Here is an 8561-nt window from a genome sequence, read left to right on the forward strand (position 1 = left end):
GATTCCGATATCAACCGATACTGATATATACAGTCGTGGAATTAACACATTATTCTGCCTAATTTTGTTGTGATGCCCCGCTGGATGCATTAAACAACGTAACAAGGTTTTCCAAAATAAATCAACTCAAGTTATGGAAAAAAATGCCAACATGGCACTGCCATATTTATTATTGAAGTCACAAAGTGACATGCCTCAAAACAGCAGCTTGGAATTTGGGACATGCTCTCCCTGAGAGAGCATGAGGAGGTTGAGGTGGGCGGGGTTGGGGGGGCACGGGGGTGTATATTGTAGCGTCCCGGAAGAGTTAGTGCTGCAAGGGGTTCTGGGTATTTGTTCTGTTGTGTTTATGTTGTGTTACGGTGCGGATGTTCTTCCGAAATGTGTTTGTCGTTCTTGTTTGGTGTGGGTTCACAGTGTGGCGCATATTTGTAACAGTGTTAAAGTTGTTTATACCTCTACCCTCAGTGTGACCTGTATGGCTGTTGACCAAGTATGCGATGCATTCACCTGTGTGTGTGAAAAGCCGTAGATATTATGTTATTGGGCCGGCACAAAAAGGCAGTGCCTTTAAGGTTTATTGGTGCTCTGTACTTCTCCCTACATCCGTGTACACAGTGGCGTTTTAAAAAGTCATAAATTTTACTTTTTGAAACCGATACCGATAATTTCCGATATTACATTTTAAAGCATTTATCGGCCGATAATATCGGCAGTCCGATATTATTGGACATCTCTAGTCTTGTCTTGTATTTTAGTGCATTTAAAAAAAAAAAACAATGGTAGACTACAGGCTACTCGCAGCTACACAACAGCTAAGCACACAAGCTTGACATACCTAATAGAATAACATTGCAGTCTTAATACACCACATGTGTCAATATAAACACGTATCAAATAGTTATAGCAAAGTCTCCAAGGCTGAAGGGTATTAGAAAGTATCCAGTAACAAGCGTCGTATTCAATGAATAATCGTGGCCACGAGGTGTCATCCAAAAACAATTACCACTTCCGGTATTACATTTTAAAGCATTTATGGGCCGATAATATCGGACATCTCTAATTACAATATATGTTCATTTGGCATCGTCTCCGAAGTATACACGAGCCAGCAGGAAGGTTTTTTGCTAGGGATGTCCGATAATGGCTTTTTGCCGATATTCCGATACTGTCCAACTCTTTAATTACCGATACCGATATCAACCGATATATACAGTCGTGGAATTAACACATTATTATGCCTAATTTGGACAACCAGGTATGGTGAATATAAGGTACTTTTTAAAAAAATTAGTGAAATAAGATAAATAAATTAAAAACATTTTCTTGAATAAAAAAGAAAGTACAACAATATAAAAACAGTTACATAGAAACTAGTAATGAATGAAAATTAGTAAAATTAACTGTTAAAGGTTAGTACTATTAGTGGACCAGCAGCACGCACAATCATGTGTGCTTACGGACTGTATCCCTTGCAGACTGTATTGATATATATTGATATATAATGTAGGAACCAGAATATTAATAACAGAAGGAAACAACCCTTTTGTGTGAATGAGTGTAAATGGGGGAGGGAGGTTTTTTGGGTTGGTGCACTAATTGTAAGTGTATCTTGTGTTTTTTATGTTGATTTAATAAAAAAAATTAAAAAACATAAAGAAAACAACAAAAAACTGATACCGATAATAAAAAAAACGATACCGATAATTTCCGATATTACATTTTAACGCATATATCGGCCGATAATATCGGCAGGCCGATATTATCGGACATCTCTATTTTTTGCATTCCCTTTTGTGACTTTGCAACACCACCCTACCTACTCCTGTCCTTCAACACGTGCTTTGGGCGTTCACTCGAAACTTCAATTACCACCATATACTACTTTGTACCAATCAGAAAAGGGGAGCATTATAGTAGAATATTTGCAGCATTGTGAGCTCGACCATGTGACATCTTTACTGCTTCCTCGCACGATTACAACCAGGTCGTGCTGAACTTTGCTCGATCGAAGCCTTTCGTGTTGCGCACATAAAACACAGCCGAGAGAAGCGTCTAGAAATGGTGATGTAATACTTTTGAGACAATGTGCAGATGTTTTGTATTCTGCTGGTCACGGAGCATATTCCAGCTGACTTCGGGCGGAAGGCCTGTCAATCATAGGACTGGGACCTCCAAACAATTTGGTCGTCTTTGTTTTTTTTTGTGAATTCTGAACACAATTCAACAGCTGTGGTTGGGACACTGGCTTTATAACTTGCACCCATAAAGAGCGAATTGTTCTGCATTAAAGCAGATTAGAAGGCAACAATGGCACTTATTGTTCATCCATGATTTTCTTGTTTTTTTACAGTGGAAGTCACCGCAGTTTGCAGGAGGCGGAATTCATTCCAGTACTATGTACTAACCGGGGTTAGAAGCCTTTCTAAAAAGTCCCCTCTAGAGACCAAATCTCCACATGCCGCTGTCTGAGAGTTATGTGGGTGAAATTCTCTCACGGCCTCCTCGCACACACATACTGTATGCCTGCTTCACCACCTTCAACCTTTTTATCCTCCAAGGATCTGAGAAAGGAATGGCAAAATGATAGAGACAGCTGACTGGCACTCACTTGCTTCCCATTTAATTGACGACGAGATGACAGCGGTGAGTAAATCACTTGTTTTTGGAAAGAAAATAATTCTATTGAATGACTACCGTATTTTTCGGACTATACCGCTACTTTTTTTCCCCCCAAGCTTTGAACTGTGCGGCTTATACAAAGGTGCAGCTGATATATGGATTTTTCTTTGCTAAAGGCTAAATTATGGAATGGATTAAGCAAATACACTACCGTTCAAAAGTTTGGGGTCACATTGAAACGTCTTTATTTTTGAAGGAAAAGCACTGTACTTTTCAATGAAGATAACTTTAAACTAGTCTTAACTTTAAAGAAATACACTCTATACATTGCTAATGTGGTAAATGACTATTCTAGCCGCAAATGTCTGGTTTTTGGTGCAATATCTACATAGGTGTATAGAGGCCCATTTCCAGCAACTATCACTCCAGTGTTCTAATGGTACAATGTGTTTGCTCATTGGCTCAGAAGGCTAATTGATGATTAGAAAACCCTTGTGCAATCATGTTCACACATCTGAAAACAGTTTAGCTCGTTACAGAAGCTACAAAACTGACCTTCCTTTGAGCAGATTGAGTTTCTGGAGCATCACATTTGTGGGGTCAATTAAACGCTCAAAATGGCCAGAAAAAGAGAACTTTCATCTGAAACTCGACAGTCTATTCTTGTTCTTAGAAATGAAGGCTATTCCACAAAATTGTTTGGGTGACCCCAAACTTTTGAACGGTAGTGTACATCAGACATGGTACTAAAATAGGGGTGTAACGGTACGTGTAGTTGTATTGAAACGTTTCGGTACGGGGTTTCCGGTTCGGTTTGGAGGTGTACCGAATGAGTTTCCACACGGACATATTAGGTAGCGTAACGCACGTTGTGTAAACAATGCACACCGAGGCACAACACACGGCATGCTAGCAGCTAACGGGCTACGATAGACTGACTATACGTCCTCTTTTCACCGGACATGTCCTCTTTTGCGGAGCTGTCAGGGCGGAGTTTCTTAAATGCCTCAAATGTCCGGCATTTTGAGTTAGGGTTGCGTGTATTTTCAATGTACGTTCAGGGTTAAGAAGGGGTTAAAAACAAAACAAATTGTGCGCGCAGCAGCATTGGTGAGGGAGGGGCAGAGACAGAGAGAGAGCGAGAGAGTTATGATAAATGCGCATGCGTCGCCAGGCTCTGCTTTTTATCCATAGATTTATCAGATTTAATTTTTTATTATCTATAGCAGGGGTGTCAAAAGTGTGCCCTGGAGGCCATTTGCGGCCCACAGCTAATGTTTTAAAGGCCCACGGCACATTCTAAAAATACTATTAAAATGAACAAAAACATAACAAAAGTGAAATAAAAAAGCTTAAAAGGTAAAATGTAATTTATTGCAATGTTGACTAATAAAACTAAGCTGTTTTTTTTTCTTTCAAACTGTCATTGCTCAAAACATAATATTGAATCAAAATCAATGTTATTATGAATTATTGACCTATCCAAGGTTCCCATTACTTCACATCAAATTTTCCACTAATAATAATATTTTTGGTGGAAGATTTTGCAAATTTGGTAAATAAATAACCCCAAAATGTATATTTTGTTGTTTTCTTACTGTACCGAAAATGAACCGAACCGTGACCTCTAAACCGAGGTACGTACCGAACCGAAGTTTTTGTGTACCGTTACACCCCTAATCAGACGTGGTAATAAATGCGTTAAAATGTAATATCGGAAATTATCGGTATCGGTTTTTTTATTATCTGTATCGGTTTTTATTTTTTTATTTTTTGTTTTTTTATTAAATCAACATAAAAAACACAAGATACACTTACAATTAGTGCACCAACCCAAAAAAACTCCCTCCCCCCATTTCTTTCTGTTATCAATATTCTGGTTCCTACATTATATATCAATATATATCAATACAGTCTGCAAGGGATACAGTCCGTAAGCACACATGATTGTGCGTGCTGCTGGTCCACTAATAGTACTAACCTTTAACAGTTAATTTCACTCATTTTCATTAATTACTAGTTTCTATGTAACTGTTTTTATATTGTTTTACTTTCTTTTTTATTCAAGAAAATGTTTTTAATTTAGTTATCTTATTTTTTTTTAAAAAGTACCTTATCTTCACCATACATGGTTGTCCAAATTAGGCATAATAATGTGTTAATTCCACGACTGCATATATCAGTTGATATCGGTATCGGTTGATATCGGTATCAGTAATTAAAGAGTTGGACAATATCGGAATATCGGATATCGGCAAAAAGCCATTATCGGACATCCCTAGTTCAAATGGTTTACAAAGTACAAGGAAGACGAATCCTGATATACATCTTGAACCTTATTAAAAAAAAAGAATCTTATTCATCTCATAAAAAGGATGAAACAAAACTTTTCTGTTTTGTTTGATCAGCCGTTTTACTGCCGTGTTACAGGCACCATTTGGAAACAATTAAGGTATGCAAATAAACATTTGCTAAATCTTTCTATATAAATAGCTCATTTCACTGCGGTTTATAGTTTGGTCTAAAATTTTGTGAGTGCGGCTTATAGTTTGAAAAATACGGTAATAATTTCTCAAGATAAGTTTAAAAGACCACTGGACATAGTTAAAGTACCAATGATTGTCACACACACACTAGGTGTGGTGAAATTTGTCCTCTGCATTTGACCCATCCCCTTGTTCACCCCCTGGGAGGTGAGGGGAGCAGTGAGCAGCAGCGGTGGCCGCGCCCGGGAATCATTTTGGTGATTTAACCCCCAATTCCAACCCTTGATGCTGAGTGCCAAGCAGGGAGGTAATGGGTCCCATTTTTATAGTCTTTGGTATGACTCGGCCTGGGTTTGAACTCACGACCTACCGATCTTCGGGCGGACACTCTAACCCAGGGGTGCCCACACTTTTCAGCAGGCGAGCTACTTTTTAAATGACCGAGTCGAAGGGATGTACCTCATTCATATATATCATTTGTATTTATCTATTTATGAAAGAGATGTTTTTGTTAACAAGTTAAAAGGTGTTTAATGATAATAAAAGCATGTTTAACACATAGATTCCTTTCTTTCCTGAAGACAAGAATATAAGTTGGTGTATTACCTGATTCTGATGACTTGCATTGATTGGAATCAGACAGTGGTGCTGATAACGTCCGCATTTTTATAATGGAGGAGAAAAATAGTCCTCCTTTCTGTCCAATACCACATGAAAGTGGTTGCTTTTTGCCATCTTATTTGTCCAGCTTCCATTCTCCTTTTTATACACTTTACAAGAAATACATTGGCGGCAAACTCCGTGGATTGCGGGCTTGTGCGCGGCAGCTTTCTGAGACTTTTATTTTGTTAGCGCAGGCAGGATAGAGCAGCGCTTTTATTGTGAAGACAGGAACTATACGGTCAGTCTTTAGGCTTTTGACAGGAGGTATGGTTGAAATAAAAACGGTTTCTCGCCTCCCTGACGGTCTTTTTTTCCCCCTTCACACTGAGCTCGCAGCAGCCAGCGTCATCTCACAAGACCCTCGGGTGCCGTGAATGTCAATCAAGTGACGAAAGTGACGTCACAGTGAAGATTTCTGATCGCTAATTTTTAGGACTATTTTTTCAACGCCTAGTTGGCGATCGACTGATAGACAGGTAGCTCGCGATCGACGTAATGGGCACCCCTGCTCTAACCACTGAGCCCAGGGCTGGCCTGTGGCATAGGCCGTATAGGCAAATGCTAAGGGTGCCGTCCATCAGGGGGCGCCACGCCAGTGCCACAAATGTTGGAGGAAAAAAAAGAAAAGAAAAAAAAAGTTGGTACTATTATTTCTAAATACAAAAAATAATCCCACGTTAATTAAAATGCAAAGTAAAGCCTATTTAATAGAAATATTATTTGTCACAGCATTGCCCCCCCCCCCCCCCCCCCCGCACGGTGCGCCCCCTCCCTTCCCGTATCATGACTCTTTTTGGACGTCACCACATCAAAAAAATCAACACAAGATGTCAAAACGGCCAAAACTGTCAGGTGCCCATGGAAGAAAAAATAGAAAAGAAGAGGAGGAGAAACGAGAAAAAGACAGAGGTAGCAGGTAGGTAACGTTAGCCTACATGAAATTATTTGTCTGTGATAGTAACCTGGCTTTTTAGCCTTAAGCTAATGTTACATGATTCGGCAATTGCTAATCAATAAATAGCTAGTTCTGTTTTAATGTCGGGTTAATATTGTGGAGGGGGCTAAATTGTTATGGAAAATAATAATGTAACGTTAGGTGATTACAGTACTCCCACCTTACATTCCTCAGAGACATTTGTATTAGATATTTTAAGCAGGTGTTTTTTGTTGACATTGTTATTGCCTTCTGGTTAGCTACTGTTTGCTCTGCAGGTAATAGTCACTTTTCCACCCCTTTATATATTAGGTATAGTTGTAAGCCTAGTTGTTAAAGCGCACATCATTAATGTTAATTAAGCAATATCACATGAGAGGGAATGCTGTTTTTTAATTTGAGCACTGCTGTGATTCGGTTAAAGATAATCATAACATAGCATTCTCATATAATATGTTAATTTGCTTTATTTAAGTAAAAAAAAAAGGTCAAAGACAAAGCTATTCGGTTTCTTGTGAGTATATACACTTCACTGCCGATGTGGGGGGGCGCCACCTAAAATCTTGCCTAGGGCGCCAGATTGGTTAGGGCCAGGCCTGACTGAGCCACTCCGGGAGGAGCTGGACAAAGTGGCTGGGGGGGGGGCAAGTCTGGGCTTCCCTGCTTAGGCTGCTGCCCCCGCGACCCGACCTCGGATAAGCGGAAGAAGATGGATGGATGGCATTTTCAGAATGTGCTTGTTCTATTTTTAAACAAAGAAAACAATCTGAAGTTGTCTTTATTTTTAAGTTATCGTGCCGTGATTTTACCAGTCCGGCCCCACTTGGGAGTACATTTTTCCCCATGTGCCCCCCCCATCTAAAATGACTTTGACACCCCTGGTCTAATCATTACCAGGAGCTGCCTGCACCACAGTAGCAGACTTTGGCCCAGACACTGGACTCCCGCAGGCCTGAGTGCACAGGTCAGCCAAACCTGCACAATCCAAAACCCTCACAGTGTTGCATTAACAAGCATGGCGTTTTCTCCACACTATAACACTTTCTAGTTTGGCAGGCAACACAAATCTGTGCAATGGACTAAATACAGAAAAAAAAACACCCACGCAGTAGGGATGTGCGTATCGATCCTGTGGTATCGATATATCGATACTCACACGCTACTCATTTGGCATCACTTTTCTGAAAAAAGTATCGATATAAACCAAAAAACGGCGTGTGGGAGGTGCAAGCATCACTTTCAGATGTTTTTGATGACTTACTTAACTAACTATGTGCTGGGACACCCCTGTACCTGGCAGAGTATAGAGCTGGCCCAGTCACGTGACAGGAGACAGCGAATGAGCGTCGTCAACGTGCAACACACACACAGCCAGCCGACAGCGTTGTTACTTTTCCTGAACAGCAATCCGAGACTTCAGTAAAGTGTGACGTGTGACGACATATCTCGAGTACACTAAAGGTGTGATGGTGTCAGACATTTTTGTAGATAATTTTTCCAAGTTCACTTTCTCAGGGAACTGTCTTTCGTATGCGGGTTTATAGGACAAGGAAATCCTAGTTTATTGTGATAAGGAAATGATTGACTTTGCTTCAGAGAAGTGTTATAAATGTACTTCCACAAAGAGGTTTGAAACATGACATTGTTATGAATAAATGTTTTTTTAAGCTTTTTCTACCAAGACTTTTTTTTTTGAGGAATAAGAAAAGTGAAAATGTGTATATTTTTGTTTATATTTAATTTATTTTTTATATTTATGTTATTTATTTTAATTTTACTTTTATTATATATTGACCATAATGAATGTGGTATAAATGGTCTGTATTTGTCTTGTGATTTGTCTTAGATAATAGCAA

Source organism: Entelurus aequoreus, linkage group LG17, assembly GCF_033978785.1.
Source record: "Entelurus aequoreus isolate RoL-2023_Sb linkage group LG17, RoL_Eaeq_v1.1, whole genome shotgun sequence".
In the NCBI taxonomy this organism is placed as follows: domain Eukaryota; kingdom Metazoa; phylum Chordata; class Actinopteri; order Syngnathiformes; family Syngnathidae; genus Entelurus; species Entelurus aequoreus.